This window comes from Engystomops pustulosus, chromosome 4 (assembly GCF_040894005.1).
Source record: "Engystomops pustulosus chromosome 4, aEngPut4.maternal, whole genome shotgun sequence".
NCBI classification, from domain to species: Eukaryota; Metazoa; Chordata; class Amphibia; order Anura; family Leptodactylidae; genus Engystomops; species Engystomops pustulosus.
This window is the reverse complement of record NC_092414.1, coordinates 141,955,500-141,973,520: the sequence shown is the minus strand read 5'-3', so window position 1 is coordinate 141,973,520 and position 18,021 is coordinate 141,955,500. Positions and strand designations below refer to the sequence as shown.

The window sequence follows — 18,021 nt, the reverse complement described above, 5'->3', positions numbered from 1 at the left end:
GAGCTCAGTACCAGTATCTGCAGCCCACCTGTGGTATGACCTCTAAGAGTCCATTCTGCTTGTGCCAGAAGGGGGATCTACGACTCCGGTGCCTGCGGGCCTCAGCAGGCAACTTGGTTTCTGCCACATCCATAGTATGGAGAGTGGCTTCAGATGAGTAGGAGAGGAGAAGGAAAGGGGACCTGCCTAATGACATGGGGCTGTAAGCTGGCCTGGGCTGGAAAGCATGGATGGGGGGTGGGAAGGAGGATGGGATGGGACTGGATTTTCTGTGGCCGGTGCCTGACATGGTGTTGGGGGAGGGGGGACGGGAATAGTCCTGGGGCTGCAGGAGCCAAGTGACTGGTGCTTGCGACGATGATGAGCCGGGGGGTGGGGTGGAGGGGAGGCAGAAGCTTCACCCAGGGGAGTGTCGCTTACCGTGGGTAGCGACAGGGATGGTCCCCTTGCTGTTCTGGACACTGGTGGTGAGAAGAAGGCCCACGTGGTATGGGCAACTTCTGGGCCGTGCGCATTTCCTGCATGGAGCCAGCAATCCAGGGCTCAGGTGGTCGGGCGGCCGGATCTTTCCCATGGGTCATCCTCAGTGCCAGTTGCTCCCTGGGCCCAGCACCGGAAATGCTGCGCAGCCTAGCAGGACGAGGGGAACTTAGCAAAGGTGAGGAGCACTGGGTAGCAGGCAGAGACAGGGTGGCGGGCCGGCTGCAGGGGTGGCAACTGGCACAGGAGCTGTGGGAGGTAGTGGATGGATTTCTTGTGGGGGAACCGACCCTGCAGCCCAGCGCTGCAGGAGGGTGCACAGCCAACCTGAACCTTCTGTGGCTACTCTCTCAAAAACCTGATCCGCCAGGGATGCCACCTTGATGGCTAGGTGCAGAGCATGGAAGGGGCGTCTCAGACTTCTCACCGCTCTGGTCCTGGGAGCAGAAGGAAAGAGTCCCCCCATGGGCGGGAGCGTGCGGCCTGGAAGGAACGAGCCATGCGGCCCGAGCAGAGCCAGGAGCCTGAAAAGGTGAGTACGAAAGGGGGACACCGCGCCACATAGGAGGGTACGGACGTGACACATCTCCCCCACAGTCCTCCGCCCCTTCGCTAGCCTCTTTGGGGCTTATTATGGCTCTTGTGCTGAGCTGCTTGAAGCAGGAGATGGGATGTAGTGAGGTCACTGTGTCTCCTGCCCTTTGTAGTGAAACAAGGAACTGATGTTTCTGCTCTCCACTGTACTACTCAGTTCTATCTACATTCAGTCAATCTCCTGGACTTTTTGACCCAGGGAATCCAGTAGCTTAGGTGTCTTCTAGACATGATGGGGGTCATTTATTAAGGGCCCGATTCGCGTTTTCCCGACGTGTTACCCGAATATTTCCGTTTTGCGCCGCTTGTACTTAAATTGCCCCGGGATTTTGGCGCACGCGATCGGATTGTGGCGCATCGGCGCTGGCATGCGCGCGACGGAAATCGGGGGGCGTGGCCGAACGAAAACCCGACGTATTCGGAAAAACCGCCGCATTTAAAATCCGAAAATGTGTCGCATAAGGACCGCTTACCTTCACCTGGTCCAGCTCGGTGCATTCCGGCGCGATGAGTTTACTTTCAGCGCAGCAGCGCCACCTGGTGGACGGCGGAAGAACTACCTTATTAAATCCCGGCCGGACCCGAATCCAGAGCGGAGAAGCCGCCGCTGGAACGCGAATGGACCGGGTAAGTAAATTTGCCCCGATGTGTATCACCAATGTATCCATGTAAGGTAAGCGACTTTTGCTGTATATTGGTGATCTTCCGCATGTCACTTTTTTGAAGCAGATCTTGCAAAGCAAAGTCTCCATTCCCATGCCACAGCAAAAGTGTGGTACAAAAACGCAAAAGAAACCAGACTATTGCTCCATCATATGACGCCTTCTGATGCTTGCTCAATGGCTAAGATCTTACAGCAGGATAATCACACCAGTCATTCCCTATTGTGTGCAAGTTTGTACAGAATGCTGTGGATTTTCACAGCAATTTTCTCTAGGGTCAGGCCCCAAGGGAAAATCTATTAATACCCTTGTAAACCTGATATTAACCCTTAATTTGCACTAGCTTAGTGTCTAAAGGTTAAATCCCCGGAATTAAAACTTTTTCGTTCCTGGGTGTTAGTGCAGGGGCTGGGCTGTGATAACACAGCCCAATGCTGACACCTGATGTCCTGCAAACTTCTTCTGATGCAGTGACCTTAATGACCACTGTAAAAACCTGATACAGCAGTCATTAGGGGTTAATAGTAAGAATGAAAACCAAATAGTATCGTTAAAACCATAAATAAAAGATGCATGGCCTGATATAATAATTCCTGCTTATGAAAGATTGCAGGTATCTGTCTTTATATTAGGGGCATTTCTTCATGTTTTTTACACAGTTAGGCCTTACACAATCATGTGATTGCTCCAGCAGCCCTGTCGCGTAACGGGGATGGCTGGCTATATACTACAGGCAAATGGCTGGCTATATACTACAGGGGGCTGGCTATATATTACAGGGGGCTTGCTGAGATATTTCCATGTTTCCGAAAATCCCCTAGTGGAACATCAATGGCTATAAGTCTCCACACGGCTACAAGGCGGCCTTAATTGGCAATGTCTCCATAAGAAGAGTACTTACTTCCTAACATGTGGCCTGGCATTTTGTAGAATGGGCTGTATCATGAGTATCAAAACCAAATTAATTTAAGGCCAAGCTGCTATTGTACCTTTTCGTCGGGTTTCCTGACGATTTCTGTTTTGCGCCAAATTGCCCCAGGATTTTGGCGCACGCGATCGGATTTTGGCGCTTTGGCGGCGGCTTGCACACAACAGAAATGGGGGGGGGGGGCGAGCCATCAGACAACCCGACGGATTCGGACAACGCGCAGGATTTAACATTTAGAATTGTGTCACAAGACAAGCACTTACAAGCACCGGGAAAAAAAAAAGTTAACTCGGCGTGGAAGCAACGGATGCAGGAGCTCGGGCGCACGATATTAGTGAATCACGGCAAACCCAAATCCTCGTCGAACAACGCACCGCGGGATCACGACAGGACCGGGTAAAAAAAATCTGCCCCAGTATGATCCATCTAGTTCTGTGAGCTGACAATGTAGTTAGAATATCAGGGTGCATGGTTTATATACACTTTCAACTGGTTTCTGAACATTGTATTAATATCTGACAGAAAAAGATGAGACAGATCAGAGATAATGAGATCCATGAGATGTCTATTGCACACAATGAAAGTCAGCTCTCCTACATCTTTGCTATTCCACAACACACTAGATATGTTGGGCCTTCCTGCTGTACCTTCCCAGATATAGAGAACTTATCTTCCTGTAGCTTGTAGTTCTCCTCATGCTGCTGCCGGCAGGGGGAGTGTGAGCTCCGTCCTGGACTGCAGGGAGGGGGGGGGGCTAAAGTGCAGGAACAGAGAGAAAAAAACTCAACTCCAAGGCCATAACACAGAAATCCAAAATGGCTTCACCGACCTTAAGTCAGAAGTTACAGGGTTTTGTCTAGGGGCAACTAAAATTGTGCACACTGTTTGATGATTGGTATGTGACATCTATTTTCACTTGCAATACAGAATGTATCACTGTTATAGGAGAACATTGTTCTCCTATTGAACACTCTGCTTTATGATTACATATAAAATGCAGGGCAAATGGATGTAGTATATAGTGATAGCATTTTGTTAAAAATTCTTAAGTGAGATGTCAGTGTGTACAGAGATCATTTGGTCATTAGCATTCTAATGTTCGGGAAGTTCAGGAAGAAGCCATCATAAGCCAGATGTAAGATTCTCTCCCTGCATGCAATAGGGTCTCAGGTTGGAGTTGTGGGAATAAGCAGGGGCTTTCCACATGGATATTTAGGTGAAGCTGGGAAGCGCTTTCTCTTCTTAATGACCCCACTGGATGAACAGCACTTACCCAAGGGAACCAGGTTAAAATGTATGTGCTTTCTGTGTATGTATATAACTATATAAGAGTAATTTTATTACAGTAAGATTTATGCTGCTACATATAGATATTCCAGTTGTTATGTGTTTTACTATATATACATTACTAAATGGGCCAAATATATGAAAACTGGTGCAACCTCACTTTGCCTCAATAATATGCACTTTGCGCCACATTATTTAATGGTGTTACACAATTTAAGTAAATCTGCTCTGTATTCAGTATGTGCACACAGTGGGGCACATTTACTTACATGTCCAACGGAGTTCACCCAAAGTGCATTGTCCACTGATAATGCACTCTGCTGCAATTTACTAAGATCGTGCGCCCGATATCCTGCATGTGTCACTTCCCTGCTCAGGCTTTCTGGAGTTCACACCCCCGATTTCTGTTGCTTTAGGCCAGCGCAGCTGCGCCAAAATCCGATCATGTGCGACACAATCCCTGTGCAAACCTCTGTTAAATACCTGTCAACGCTGCGCAAATCACGAAAACCGTGAAGAGTCTGATGAAAGTGCGATCTGCGACCCTGAGTAAATAAGCCCCAGTATGTGCACACAGTTGCACACCTTTTTTTATTGGTGCACTTTCAATTTACAGCATGGAACACAATTTTGTCAGATTATAGACACACACATAGGAACACACACTACCACGCCCTTAAAGTGCACAGATTCTAATGTGTCAGACAAAATGCAACCGTGATAAAATTGTGGCGCAAACACATAATAAATACATGTGCAAAAAACTGGTGCAAACACAATAACATATCTGGAACAATGGGGGTCATTTACTTACCCGGTCCTGTCGCGATCCAGCGGCGCATTCTCCGACGAGGATTAGGGTCTTCCGGTGATTCACTAAGGTCGTGCATCCGATGTCCACCAGGTGTCTCTGCTGCGCCGAGGTCCGCCGGAGTTCACCAACCTGTTCCTGGTGCATGTGAGTGATTGATTTTGCGACACAATTAGTTTTTTAAATTCCGTGGTTTTTCCGAATCCGTCGGGTTTTCCAACAGCCACGGCCCCCGATTTCTGTCGCGTGAAAGCCGGCGCCGATGTGACACAATCCGATTGCGAGCACCAAAATCCTGGCGAAATTCTCAGCAAAACGGTAAAAGTTGGGAAACCCGACGAAAGTGTGGCCACGGAGCCCTTAGTAAATGAGCCCCACTGTCTCCAGTAAGTGCGTATATATTAGTGTAACTATATTTCCCATTTACATGTGAAACTGTGCCTTGCATGTTTATTGGAGGAGTCTCTATATGTACATGTATATGGTCAGGTACTGGATGTGACTCCTGCTATCAGGTTACATCCAGGAGCTGGTATAGAGTTGGAACATAAATTTTATATACACACACACATTACTGGGGATCCAGGATGGGGCAAGATAGGAGGCCTATGTGTGTGATTGTGTTTTCTATTTTCTTGTATTTTTTGTTCTTTATCACATATGTCATTAGTAAAGTCTTTTATATATATATATATATATATATATATATAAGTATCTGTGAAGGTTGTAAGTTACTCCTGTGATGTATAAAGGACTGGAGTGGGAGAAACAAAATAAACCCCTAAGAACTGAGAAAAGAGAAACCCGAATCCCTCCATTCTCCTAATCTAAGATCCTTCCATGCAGAGGTTTTTCTCTGCACCTTTTGCTGTCATTCCAGTTTGCTTTGCTCTCCCAAACACTGGGACATGCATTATTGAACATCTTGGTCTATGTACATTGTGATCTACTGTATGGATACACTAATGTCTCTAAGTTATGTGTGATAAATAGGAGGCATCACACAATAATATCACAAGACATGGTGTAGCAATTTCAAAGTTGATAAGTATATAGAGAGAGAGAAAGAGAGAGATGAGTATATACAACTACACACAAGTCCCTTATAGTGTTCCGCTAATGTAGGTTTCACGTTATTACAAACTGTTAAGGACCAGATATGTTTTTATTGTGTTAAATTGTAATGATCTGCAGTGGTAGGGAAAGGGGTAACCAAATACAACGTAAGGCTACATGGCTTGACTATTGATGTGAAAAGGAATATAAATATACTGCAGTTCTCTGGCATGGGAGGGGTTAATGCAGTAGTGCCCTACACAACAGTTCTGGGAGAAGGACATAGCACATTGCTAGCAAGGCAATAGTTAAGGGAATGCTTTAGAGTGCAGTGTGGAAAACTATGAGAATTTTGGTACTGAAGCAATATTCTGCTGGTCCCCACCAAACAATGTTTAGCATCTTTCCCTCCTCCATCACTTCCTCCCACCCCCCTCCTCTTTTTCTCAGGCAGAGCTGGGGCGCACGCTCTGGCCACTGTGCTTGACAAGGGGGAATCCAGATACACAGCAAATGATAGCTGTGCATCCCCCATGATAGAAAGAGGAGAGTGAGAGTGTCCCCTCCCACAGGCCAGCAAAGAAAATTGTGAAGAGGAGAAGGGTAAAGAAGAAGGAATGTCGCAGAGGACTGAAGCATCCAGCACTGGATCAGCTGTGTTACAGCATCAGGACCAGAAAGGGAGAGATGAGGCCTGAGCCGTGTGTCTGCTGCCGTCTACCAAGGCAAATGCTGAATAGAGGGATCACTGAGCCTTCCAAAACCACACGGTGAGGAAGATATTAAATTGGAGACTGGAAGGTAGGACTCCCGGAAAGATGGAATTAATATGGAGAGGGTAGGGACGCAGAGGAAGAGGAAATGAGAACATACATACAGTAAAGCTATTGCAGCCAAAATATACATGACTGTGATAAGCAGGAAAGGAGAAAACCCAAAGGAAAAATGTGGTAATAGATAGATAAAGGGTATAAAGAGCATACACAGATTAAACTATTTCCCAGGCAAGGGTAAGACACTAAGATATAGAGAAATGATGGGGGAGAAGGAAATGCATATGATATCACTAATATTATATCTATCGATATAGGTTAAAAGAGCTGCTCTTCACTCATCAGAGCCCCTGTAAATAATCCCTACTGTTATATATGGGATCAGGATTTGGAAACATTTCTTCATCTGGTGGCCTTTGAGGATCATTGGGAGGGAGAGCTCCCTGCTCTGGATTGTGTGGAACACTGGGGTTTCCTGGATGTCGTTATTCAATCATCAGAACTGAACAATAAAACACGGGAGAGTCTTTGTCTTTTGTATTCGACAAGCATAGTCCTATAACCCATCTCAATGACCAGGTAAGTCGATGCTTCGATCTGCTTCGCGTACTTCTGGAAAAATGTGAAGGAGAGAAGGAGATGGAGGACTGGGGGAGGAGTAGAGGAAAAAGCAAAGAGTACAGTATGGGTGAAGACAGAAAGGAAATCATAGAACAAACAAGTCAATAAAGGGGAAGAGACTATAAAGATCCAGATGAATGATAATAATTGCAATATTCTGACAATAATTTGGCATGCCCCCTGTAATTGTTATGAGGTCATGCATGCTCAACTTAACCTCTCTCCAGTAGGTCCTCCTATTTCTATTAATAATCTCTCCATAGAAATACAACACTCGCCCTGTATAAAGTCAAATTAGGATTGGACATACACCAGGACAAATAATTTTGGGGCAACATATTCTGTATTTGCTAGCATTTAGTATTTCTTATGTAGATATTGAAAAATTGTTTCTTCTTATCAATCTCTAGTTATTTATTTTACATCATAGGAGCCTTATTTTATTTCATCTAGCTCATAGATGCGCCCTTACTTGTTACATAAAAGGGTTTTGCAACAATTTTAAAAAAATTTCAATTTATAATAGAATATATAGTAAATTAACCTATATGAATTAAAGCCAGCATTGCTCACTATTTTTTATACAACTTCCATTGCTGGCTGCACTTGCCTAAGGACATAAGCAATCTGTTCACAGGCATGCCATGGTTTTTTCGAGTCTGAATGGGTTCAAGCCAAACTTACCTGAGAGTTGTTGGATAACATCCCAATGCATTTGCTAGTGGTGAGGGATATACACAAGCAATGTGATAAAGAAAAATAGAGTTTTTGATTGAATGTTTTGTGATCTTAAAGAGAAACTGTATTCCTTAGATTGCAACCAAATTGGAACACTGATGGGGTTCGATCAGGAATACCTCCCAACCATTTTTTAATGGTTTCCAGTGTTAGTACTTTTCTGCTACTGTGTCACCCTGAACAGCTACAGGCCTAATGGAGCAGGAATGACAAATTTCTATTTGGATTTAGTCTTACAACTTGTAGGGGGTGAAAGGTGTTATTTTTATTCTACAATAATAGACACTTTTGCTTGTAATCTGAATTACAGGAGAACATAAGGCCATGAATGTGAAGGAGTCAGGCGTAACAATACTTTATTGTTGAATATATACCGCCCTATTAGTGGGTGTCAGATCTCTCTACTGGAAAAGTAGCTGTTGTTGGAGAATATTAGGTCAAAGATTACCATATAAACCTTGTTATTTTCCTACTACTGTATGTCTGTGTGTACTGTTATACTGCATGAGTTTTATACTGTGACAGCCGAAAGGTACCCACTTGTTCAAAGACCTGCATAAGTTGTAAGCACATGCATAGCGATAATGGCACAATTACAGTGACATTGATTAATACTTAGGTTTCTAGTCTTAATATTAATCTAAATATCTATTTTAGCCACTGAAGCCGTGTCCTTACTGCGCTAGTTCCCTGCTATAGTCTACTGAACCCCATTTTCTCTTCTGCTATTGTATGTATCTTTTATGTGTCCATTTCTTTGAATACATATTTCTGTTTCTTGTTTTTGCTAAAAACTATAAAATCGATTTACCTGCATTCTAGACTCTACAAGGACTGTTTGGTACATCGACTCTATATCATTCACTTTAAAAGGGCTAAGATGTTATTCCAGCCAAATGTCAGTGCACTACTCCTTTAATTCTACTGTGGATCTTCTAAAATGTCATTGGACTGAAATAATAATATATATTGCTTAATGTTAGTAGTATATATTATAACTTACAAAAACATCAGAGTTTTGAACCAACAGAAAAGTGTCATCACTCTCATTGGCATGGTCACACTGCTAGAAACATTAAAAACCATCTTCCCAATATTGTAAAAAGGATAGACAGTCCACTCACCCATCACTCTTGTAATCCTCCAGGATATTGTTCTGTGTGGTGCTGCACACAGCTAAATCCTCCACCAAACAACCAAACAAAAGCAAAAAAAAGGGCACTCCAAAAGAATCCAAGGGAATCCATTAAAAAGTGATTCTTTGTTGACTTCTACATTTGCATTATAGATGAATAAAACATGAAAAAGATCAACGCGTTTTAACACTAGGGGGTCTTAGATCATGACTAAGACACAGTAGCATCGAAAAGCATCAATCTTTTTCTTGTTTATCCATCTCTGATGCATATGTAGAAGTCAATAAAGAATCACATTCCCATGGATTCTTTTGGAGTGGCGAAAGCCCTTTTTATCTTTTGTATCTGCCCAATATTGTGTAGTTCCCACTTATGCCACAAGGGCATTGACTCAACAAGACCAATAAAGGCATACTGTGGTAAACGGGATAGAGATTGCATGAGAACATCCCAGTGGATCATACTCATACAGGTGACTTGACTTTGTTCTATAGTGCACCTTGGTGCTTTCTCTTCGAAGGCACACATGCATGAGGCATTCACATTTTGTAAAGCAAAACATGATTCACCAGACCAAGTCGCTATTTTCATTGCTCCAGTGTCCAATTCTGATGCTCATATGCCTAATTAGGTGCTTTTTGCAGTGGAAATGAGTGATGGTGTGTTAGACATGTGCTAGAAACCTCTCTATCATTTGTGGGATTTGACCAGATCCTAGCCTTTTCTCCTCTTTTGTATTAGTGAACATGATTGCCAATAAGATGCTATTGGTTTTCCTTTTTTCCATTCAAAAAACAAGTAGCACAATCATGGCATATGAGCCTCCATAGCTTTGGTGGATTAAAACTACTGTATTCTGTATCCTTCATTGGACCACTTTTGGTGGGTACATCCTGTAAACTCCACACAAGAAGTGTGGACGCAGTTATCTAGCCGTTATTTCCATTTGGCCTTTGTCAAAGTCAGTCAGATCCTTAAGTTTGTCCATTCTACTCTCTTCCAACATAGACCTCTAGAACTGACTGTCCACTTGCTAAGAATCTGTATACACATAGCCAACCATTACTCTTTGCTCCAAAACAGCTGTCAGCACAAGGGAAGAGGTTTACTGCTTTGGCTTATATACCTTGTCATGTCACACAGCTTTTTGAAACTCAGACAACGAAGAAAATCTTGAAAGGAGCCTAAATAACATGACAATAAATATGAGGAGATAAGAACAGAGAAGTATGGAGGTGACAGGTCGTGGACAGTCTTTAATGTCTTTAAAACATTTTACTTAATGGTCTCCCATCGAGGACTTCAATTTATTTAGTCAGTAAAGCCAGAAATGCTGAAGACATGTGAATGATGAGGTCATGTACAATCATATTTGGATCACTTAAGATTAATGTAAGAGTGGATTCAGAAAATGGGTTTGAGTTGAACATGACAGCAGATGGTGAGGGTTGGGATGTATGGTTTGAAGGGCAAGGCAAAATGCATATGGATAACATGGATCTGACGTTGTGAATCTTGAATAGTATGGGAAAGGGGTCTCTCAATCATACAAGGAACACACTACTACCACAGATATTACAATGCAGAACTTCTGATGTAATGAGCTGCTTGAAGCAGGAAGAATGATGTCTCCTGCTATACTCAGCCGTGGTATACTGCTGCCTCTGCTCTGCAGTGGAGTATTGCGCTGATGGCACGGTGCTCCAAAACAGATAGAGGTGAGAATGGGGTAAGCAATCTGTACAACAGGATGAATTAACCGCTGGCAGGGGACATCCAATAGGTCAGGGCCTCGGCCAATAAACCTAGGGTCCATGACCTAGATCTCTTGACATGGCAATGCCCCTGGTTACAGGGGACTTATATGGCGTCTCCTGTAGCACCAAGTTTTGCAAAGTTATACATGGCTTTTTTTTGAAGATTTGCACCCTTTCCAGCCATAGACACAGTCATCTTGTCAAATCTTAGGCTAGATATGGAGATCTGAAGATGGATTTTAAGAATGGGTACAGTTCCTGAATTAGTGTGATAAGCTCATTGGAGTAAACAAATGAGAAAATGGAACAGTCGTCAAAACCTTGTTCTCTAAACCAAATGATCAACATAATGGGGCACATTTACTTACCCGGTCCAGAGGATTTCCCGAAAGTGCATTGTCCGACGACAATGCACTGTGCCGCGATTCAAGAAGATCGTGCTCCTGATTTGCTGAATTTGTTGCTTCCCTGATCAGGTCCGCTGGAGTTCACCATCTTCCTCCCAGTGTATGTAAGTGCATGGCTTGCGACACAATTTTTAAGTTAAATCCTGCGGTTTGTCCGAATCCGGCGGATCGTCTGACAGCCCGTCCCCCGATTTGTGTCGCATGAAAGCCAGCGCAATTGCGACCTAATCCTATTGTGTGTGACACAATCGCCTACTTAATACCTGTCCCAGCAGCGCGATCCCAAAAAACCTCGGAAAACCCGACGGAAATGCGATCCGTGGATCCTTAGTAAATAAGCCCCAATTTGTTGAAAAGGAAGAGCAATTAATTAGGGCACATAGTACAAATGAAGAATAGGAGAAAAACTAGATAAAAAATTTGTGAACAAATTTGTGGAAGAAGGCAAGTCTGGGGAAATTATCAGACGGATAGGGGAAAAGGTGGGGCAAATCCCCAGAGATGCATTATAGGTAAGAGCGTAAAGAAAATGGAGACAGAAGCAGACATATAATTTATATAGAGAAAATAGAATGAGCTGGCACTCAGCAATTCTTCTTTTAACCGGTTCAGGACCATGCCATTTCCTGTTTTTTAATTTCCATTTTTCACTCCCCACCTTCAAAAATCTATAACTTTTTTATTTTTAAACGTAAAAAGCTGTGTGACGGCTTGTTTTCTGCGTAACAAATTGCACTTCATAGTGGTGACATTGAATATTCCCTGCCGTGTACTGGGAAGCGGGAAAAAAATTCCAAATGCAGTGAAAATGGTGAAAAAACGCATTTGCACCGTTTTCTTGTGGGCTTGGATTTTACGGCTTTCACTTCACGACCCAAATTACATGGTTTACTTTATTCTTTGGGTTGGTGTGATCACGGGGATAACAAATTTGTATAGGTTTTATAATGTTTTCATACATTTACAAAAATTAAAACCTCATGTACAATTTTTTTTTTTATTTTGCCATCTTCTGGCGCTAATAACTTTTTCATACTTCGTTGTACGGAGCTGTGGGTGGTGTCATGTTTTGCGACTTTTGATGTTGTTTTCAATTATTTTATTTTTAGGACTGTATGACCTTTTGATCACTTTTTATATAATTTTTTCTTTTTTTTTTAAATGACAAAAAAGTGCCATTTTTTACTTTGGGCGCGATTTTCCATTACGGGGTTAAACGCAGTGAAAAACCGTTATTATATTTTGATCGGGCATTTTTGGCCGCGGCGATACCTAATGTGTTTATGATTTTTACAGTTTATTTATATTTATATCAGTTCTAGGGAAAGGGAGTGATTTGAATATTTAGGGTTTTTTTATTATAATTTTTTTTTTACTTTTTTGTATTTTTACTATTTTTCAGACTCCCTTGGGTACTTTAACCCTAGGTTGTCTGATCGATCCTACCATATATTGCCATACTACAGTATGGCAGCATATGGGGATTTTACTCCTCATTCATTACAATGTTCTGATAGCACATTGTAATGAAAGGGTTAAAACGGCGATCAGCAAGAGGACACCCGTGATCGGTGCTGGCACCGATTGGCGGGTGTTACTGGTAAGCCTTTGCTGCAATATGCAGCAAAGACTTACCGGCTATGGAGAGGGCTCGGCCATGGAGAGGGCTCCACCCTCTCTTCTGCTTTTAACCAATAATATGTTTTTAAATTGTTGTATACCTTTGTTGCTTAGCAATACCACTCTGTGAACTCATTATAATAAAGGATACCGAGTGATATAGGCATAAAGAAGCGCGTTGTATAGTGCAAAACAAATTGTCCCTGAAATGTGATCCAGCTCTGCTCCCTCTCTCCTGTATCGTATTTTAAAGGAATGTAATTAAATAAAACATTTTATACATAAAAGAAGAATTGGTGAGTTCCAGCTTATTATATTTTCTCAATAGAAATTGTTTGCACTACAGACTGTATATACAAGCTTATAGCTATAGAAAGTCGGAATCAATATAAGCCCACTAACCACTTTAAGGTGACCCCGTTTTAGTGTGTCCCTGGGCTATTGTGTGCTGCATCACATGGCATCCACCGCCGCCGCAGAACAGCACAAGCAGGGACCAAGATCCAGTTGGTGAATACTCACAGTTCCATGTGGTCTCGGATACTGGCTAAGAGGAAGTAGGCGGCCACTATATGCAGTCTCCTGCCAATTTAAAAACATCTGGGTCAAATGGGGTGGAGTGCTGGTACCAGACAAAAAACAAAATAAATTAAGGGATAGAATAGACTAAACCGACATGGGGAGAGAAAAAAGAAGTGCTCTTTTTTATTTAGCTCTTTCCATTAACATTTTCCCTTTTTTGTAGCCCCCCCCCCCCCTCATAGTGCTCCTTTTTCTGTAGCACCCTTTTTATCCCACATATACCTGAGTATGAGTCAACCTGAGTATAATCCAAGGCACCTAATTTTACCACAAAATAAACCGGTAATCTTATTGACTTGAGTATATATATTGACTTGGGAAATGCAGCTGCTTAATGAAATTTCCAGCAGCCTCCCTCATTAAAAAATGTCCACAGCAGAGCCCCCTCAAAAACACTCACCACATAGTGATGTCCCAAGCCACCATTATTGTGACCAGCCCCCATATTGATGTGCCTTGCCCAGCCCCCATAGTGACATGCCCAGACCCCATAGTGATGTGCCCTGCCCCGTAGTCATGTGCCTTGCCCAGCCCCCATAGTGATGTTCCTTGCCCAGCCCCCATAGTCATGTGCCTTGCCCAGCCAAGCCCCCATAGTGATGAGCTGTGCCCAGCCCAGCCCCCATAGTCATGTGCCTTGCCCAGCCCAGGCCCCATAGTTATGTGCCTTGCACAGCCCAGCCCCCATAATTATGTCTCCTGCTCAGCTCAGCCCCCATAATAATAAAAAAAACTATATACTCACCTCCGATGCTCCTCTTCTCCCCGTGGCTCCAGGTTTTTCTTCTGCCCGCAGCTCCTTGCAGACGGCCAGAGACACCTCTATGTACGCTGCCAGTTCGCACACACTAGTCCTTTTACCATGTGATCTATGGATAATGTGTTCATGGGATTCGCCGCCTGTTTATGAAGTTAAAACTATGCATGATGCATTTATAAAATTATTTATATACTCTTTTAAATGTAATAGGTCTGGTAGCAACAAAACTATTTGGAGTCCTATTTTTGACAAATTTTATATATTTCTCATGACATATGGCTTTTAAATCCATATGTAATCCAATAATTAATCCAGACCTAAATAGCTACAAACCAGGAAGTCCATTTCCCGTAACTTGCGCAGACTCTTCCAAAATCTCCAAGCTGTCCACGACAATGTTGGATCAAGGGTCTTGGTTTCAATGGACACAGCCAAGGCTTTCGTGGGGTGGCCCCATTTGTGGTTGGGGTTGGAGAAATTTGGGGTTCCTGGGGAATTCATAACTTGCGCCCCCTATTATATAACTCTCCTATGGCCCCTGTCATGGTTATGGAGTTCTCCTCCTTACAATTCTCTTTGATAAAAGGTACAAGGGGTACCTTCTCTCTCTTCCTTTCGCTTGCTGAGAAACTCCAACATTCATCTGGGGATCAGGGATTGACATTGGGGGTGGTGGAGACAGTTAGCATGTACACACCCTACTCTTCCTGGAGGACTCAGGACCTTGCTGAGTTCAGTACTCAGGGTAATTACAGAGTTTGGCTCCATTCAGGGTTGGTCCTTTTTGCCCCCACTTCAGAAGCCGTTGCTTTGCCCATCCAAGTCACCTCAAAGATCACCTATTTGGTGTGGGTCATGCAGTCTGTTTGTACTGGAGCACGGTCAACACTGCACCTCTCTTTCCCTGCCCCTGTGAACCTGATTTAGATGATCCTCCTACCAAAAATCCTTTATGTCCTATTACATTCCCCTATCTATGTCTTGTGTAATTTCTTCCAACAGCTGCATAGGAATGTTTTTTTTTCTGGGGAGGTAAGAGGGCTAGGGTGACCACCCATTTGCTCCCTTGGAGGAGAGAGGGTTTGGGCTTCCTGATTGTATTATTGGGCTGCTCACAGCCTATTTCTACTGGATGTTTCACCTTGAAAAGACGCTTACCACGGCACTCCTTATTGACCCCCTCTTCACCTCGCACTTTCTATTTGGTGTGACAGGAGAATTAGAGGAACATCCCTCCTGTTACGCCAGCTCCTCCTGTTGTGAACAAGAATATACTCTCTTCACGACACTACGGGCTTTAACAGGTTCACTCCCCTGTGGAACACCTCATCTCTCTGAGGCTTCCTCAGTGTGTCTAGTTGGAGGACCAGGGGGCTGTTTTTGTATGGGAAACATCTGCGAGGACAGCATGCAGAGTAATCTGTGGGTAATCTGTGTGCGCTATATAAATAAAGGAATTATTATTATTCATTCCAACAGTTGAACGAGTCCTTAGACTTGCCTAACTCCTTCCACCTATCATATTTCCAACTCCGCCATGTCATAAATACCCAGTTCCCATGAGAATGGTTGATGAATAACCCCTTTCCCATGCCCCCTCCTTTTAGAAGTCCCTGGCAGAGCCCTTATCTCACGTTTTTACTGTGAGTTATTGTCTACCCGCATCTGTCTTGCTGAGAGGCTGAGCTAGACTCACTGACAGATGAGAAATGGGGCATCGCCCTTTCTACACCCCTTCTCCTCTTTTGTTTTTCACCCTGATGTGTATTTTTCGAGTTATCCCCAATTTTGAACATTATTATATATTTTAAAAAATTCTCGACGATTACAGCACTATCTGACAATGAAATTGACTTGAACTGTGGATTGAATCAATGCACTTTTTCCCAGGGAATCCGAATCTGCAATAAAAAAAGGGAGTTCCCTTTAAAGATTTTAAAGTTAACCCCGCCCCCGGGGGTGAGGGTAGGGGGCTGAATTTGGCATCATTGGATAGACATTTGAAAAATATTTGACACATATATTTTTCGTTTTTCGATCCCATATGTATTTCACAAGATATTCTGACCATTTTTCCTACACCCTGTATATAAATAAAATATGTAAGCAGCCGCACATCTCCTCCTAACCAGATCTTATGTATTCCACTATGAATTGTTTTTAAATATTATATATATTTTATAGATTATAACATATTGTATTGTATGGAGGTGGTGGGATCACTGGTCATGTCTGAAGAAGGGGCAGTACCCTAAGATAACACAGGTTCGTCACCAACGTTCAGCTGATCATTTGGGTTTGTTTACTTCCACCTGCTATGCCCAAGAACAAAGGATCTTATTATATGGAGAAACTGTGCACAAACTGTTAAATGTGCTTTAACTGTATGCTGTGATTGTAGAGAATGAAAACGACATTTTTGCACCAGTGTGTTCCTTATATGATTGAAGGCAAAATCCAAGGCCACCCCTTAAAAATGTTAACTTTCTGGCAAACAAAGCCTAATAAAATTGTGTTTAAAAAATGGTTCTAAATGATTTCTCTCGCAGAACTCTCACAGGGAGGAAGCTCATTAGGTGAAAGCTTCTCAACCCCAAGTGTAAAAATTCACACCTCAGTTAGCTCATCAAGGAGAAGGAGAGATCAAAGGAATAGCAGACTGTGTGTTACTTTCCCTCCGAAATCTTTGGAACCAAACAAAGAACTACCATAGCTGTCCATAACTGGGGCATAATTCATAATTATGGGTTCCCAGTTAATGGGGAGAGTTATAGGACCTACATAGCTTCATGGCCCAAGTATCAAAAACCTACCTACAGGGGAACCCAGCCAATTGCAGAACACCCCTAAGTTTAGGCCTGGACACCCTAAGTTTGGTATGGGATGATGGGTTGTGCCATCTTCCAATAAAAAGTGATGGGGTTTTAATAAAACCCCAGGCTCAGCCAGTACCTCTCTGAAGGGAATGGGGATATGAGAAACTCCCCCTTACAGTGACATGACAGCCATGTGTGGGGGTCAAAAACCCACCGGCTTTAAATTAGTGAAACAGTCACATGGCCTTATTCAGTTCTGAGGACTCTATTCACTAAATTTAGCATTAGGACGCCATTTTGTGGAAGTGGGCAGAGCTTAAGGGCTAAATTCTGGGACTCCATAGAGTAGGTGCACCCCGTGTTCAGACTCCGGTGCGTGGGGTACATGACAGATAGATAGAAAGATATGAAACAGAAAGAAATGAGATAGCAAAAAAAATTAAAAAAAACAGCAGCACAACCTTTTATGAAAAAAAGTGAAGATTAGGGTGCTCTCATCAAAAGAGTCCAAAAGTAAAATAAAGAAAACGGTAGCACTCCATTCAAGTGAAAAAAAAAACCCGCTGTTTATTCCAACCTTTGTAACGTTTCAGCTGTGATACAGCTGAAACGTTGCATAGGATGGAATAAACACTTTTTTTTTTTCACTTGAATGAAGTTCTGCCGTTTTCTTTATTTTAGATAGATCGATAGATAGATATGAGTCAGATTGATAATGGGTAAAAAGATAGATATTTAATAGATATGGAAAAAAATAGTAAGAGATAATTAGCTAGGTAGACACTCACATGTTGCTGACCTGTGGATACTTTCCTGAAGCCTGGTGTTAGCACTTGCAATGCAGTTCACAGCCTGCACTTTGTTACAAAGCTAATAATTCTGCCCCTCCCTCTCTCTCACTCCTGTTGGCTGCAATGTGTCAGCTGTCCTCCTTCAGTGTTCGAAGGGTCTATGGCAGTGATGGCGAACCTTTTATAGCCTGAGTGCCCAAAT

General features: G+C 43.0%; 1 protein-coding gene across 3 annotated transcripts in view; it reads left to right on the top strand.

Annotated features, from left to right (window-relative positions):
- The window catches only part of INSYN1 (inhibitory synaptic factor 1), a 119,073-nt gene that overhangs the window by 90,410 nt on the left and 10,642 nt on the right, over positions 1 to 18,021 (top strand). The window contains exons 1-2 of one of the 3 annotated variants that reach the window (XM_072147839.1): positions 6,246 to 6,588; positions 6,909 to 7,170. The exons of 1 other annotated variant lie outside the window; for it this stretch is intronic. The gene's annotated coding sequence lies outside the window, so the exon portion shown is untranslated. Of the gene's footprint in view, positions 1 to 6,245; positions 6,620 to 6,908; positions 7,171 to 18,021 lie in introns of those variants that run through there. One more of the 3 variants, XM_072147838.1, reaches the window with a different exon arrangement.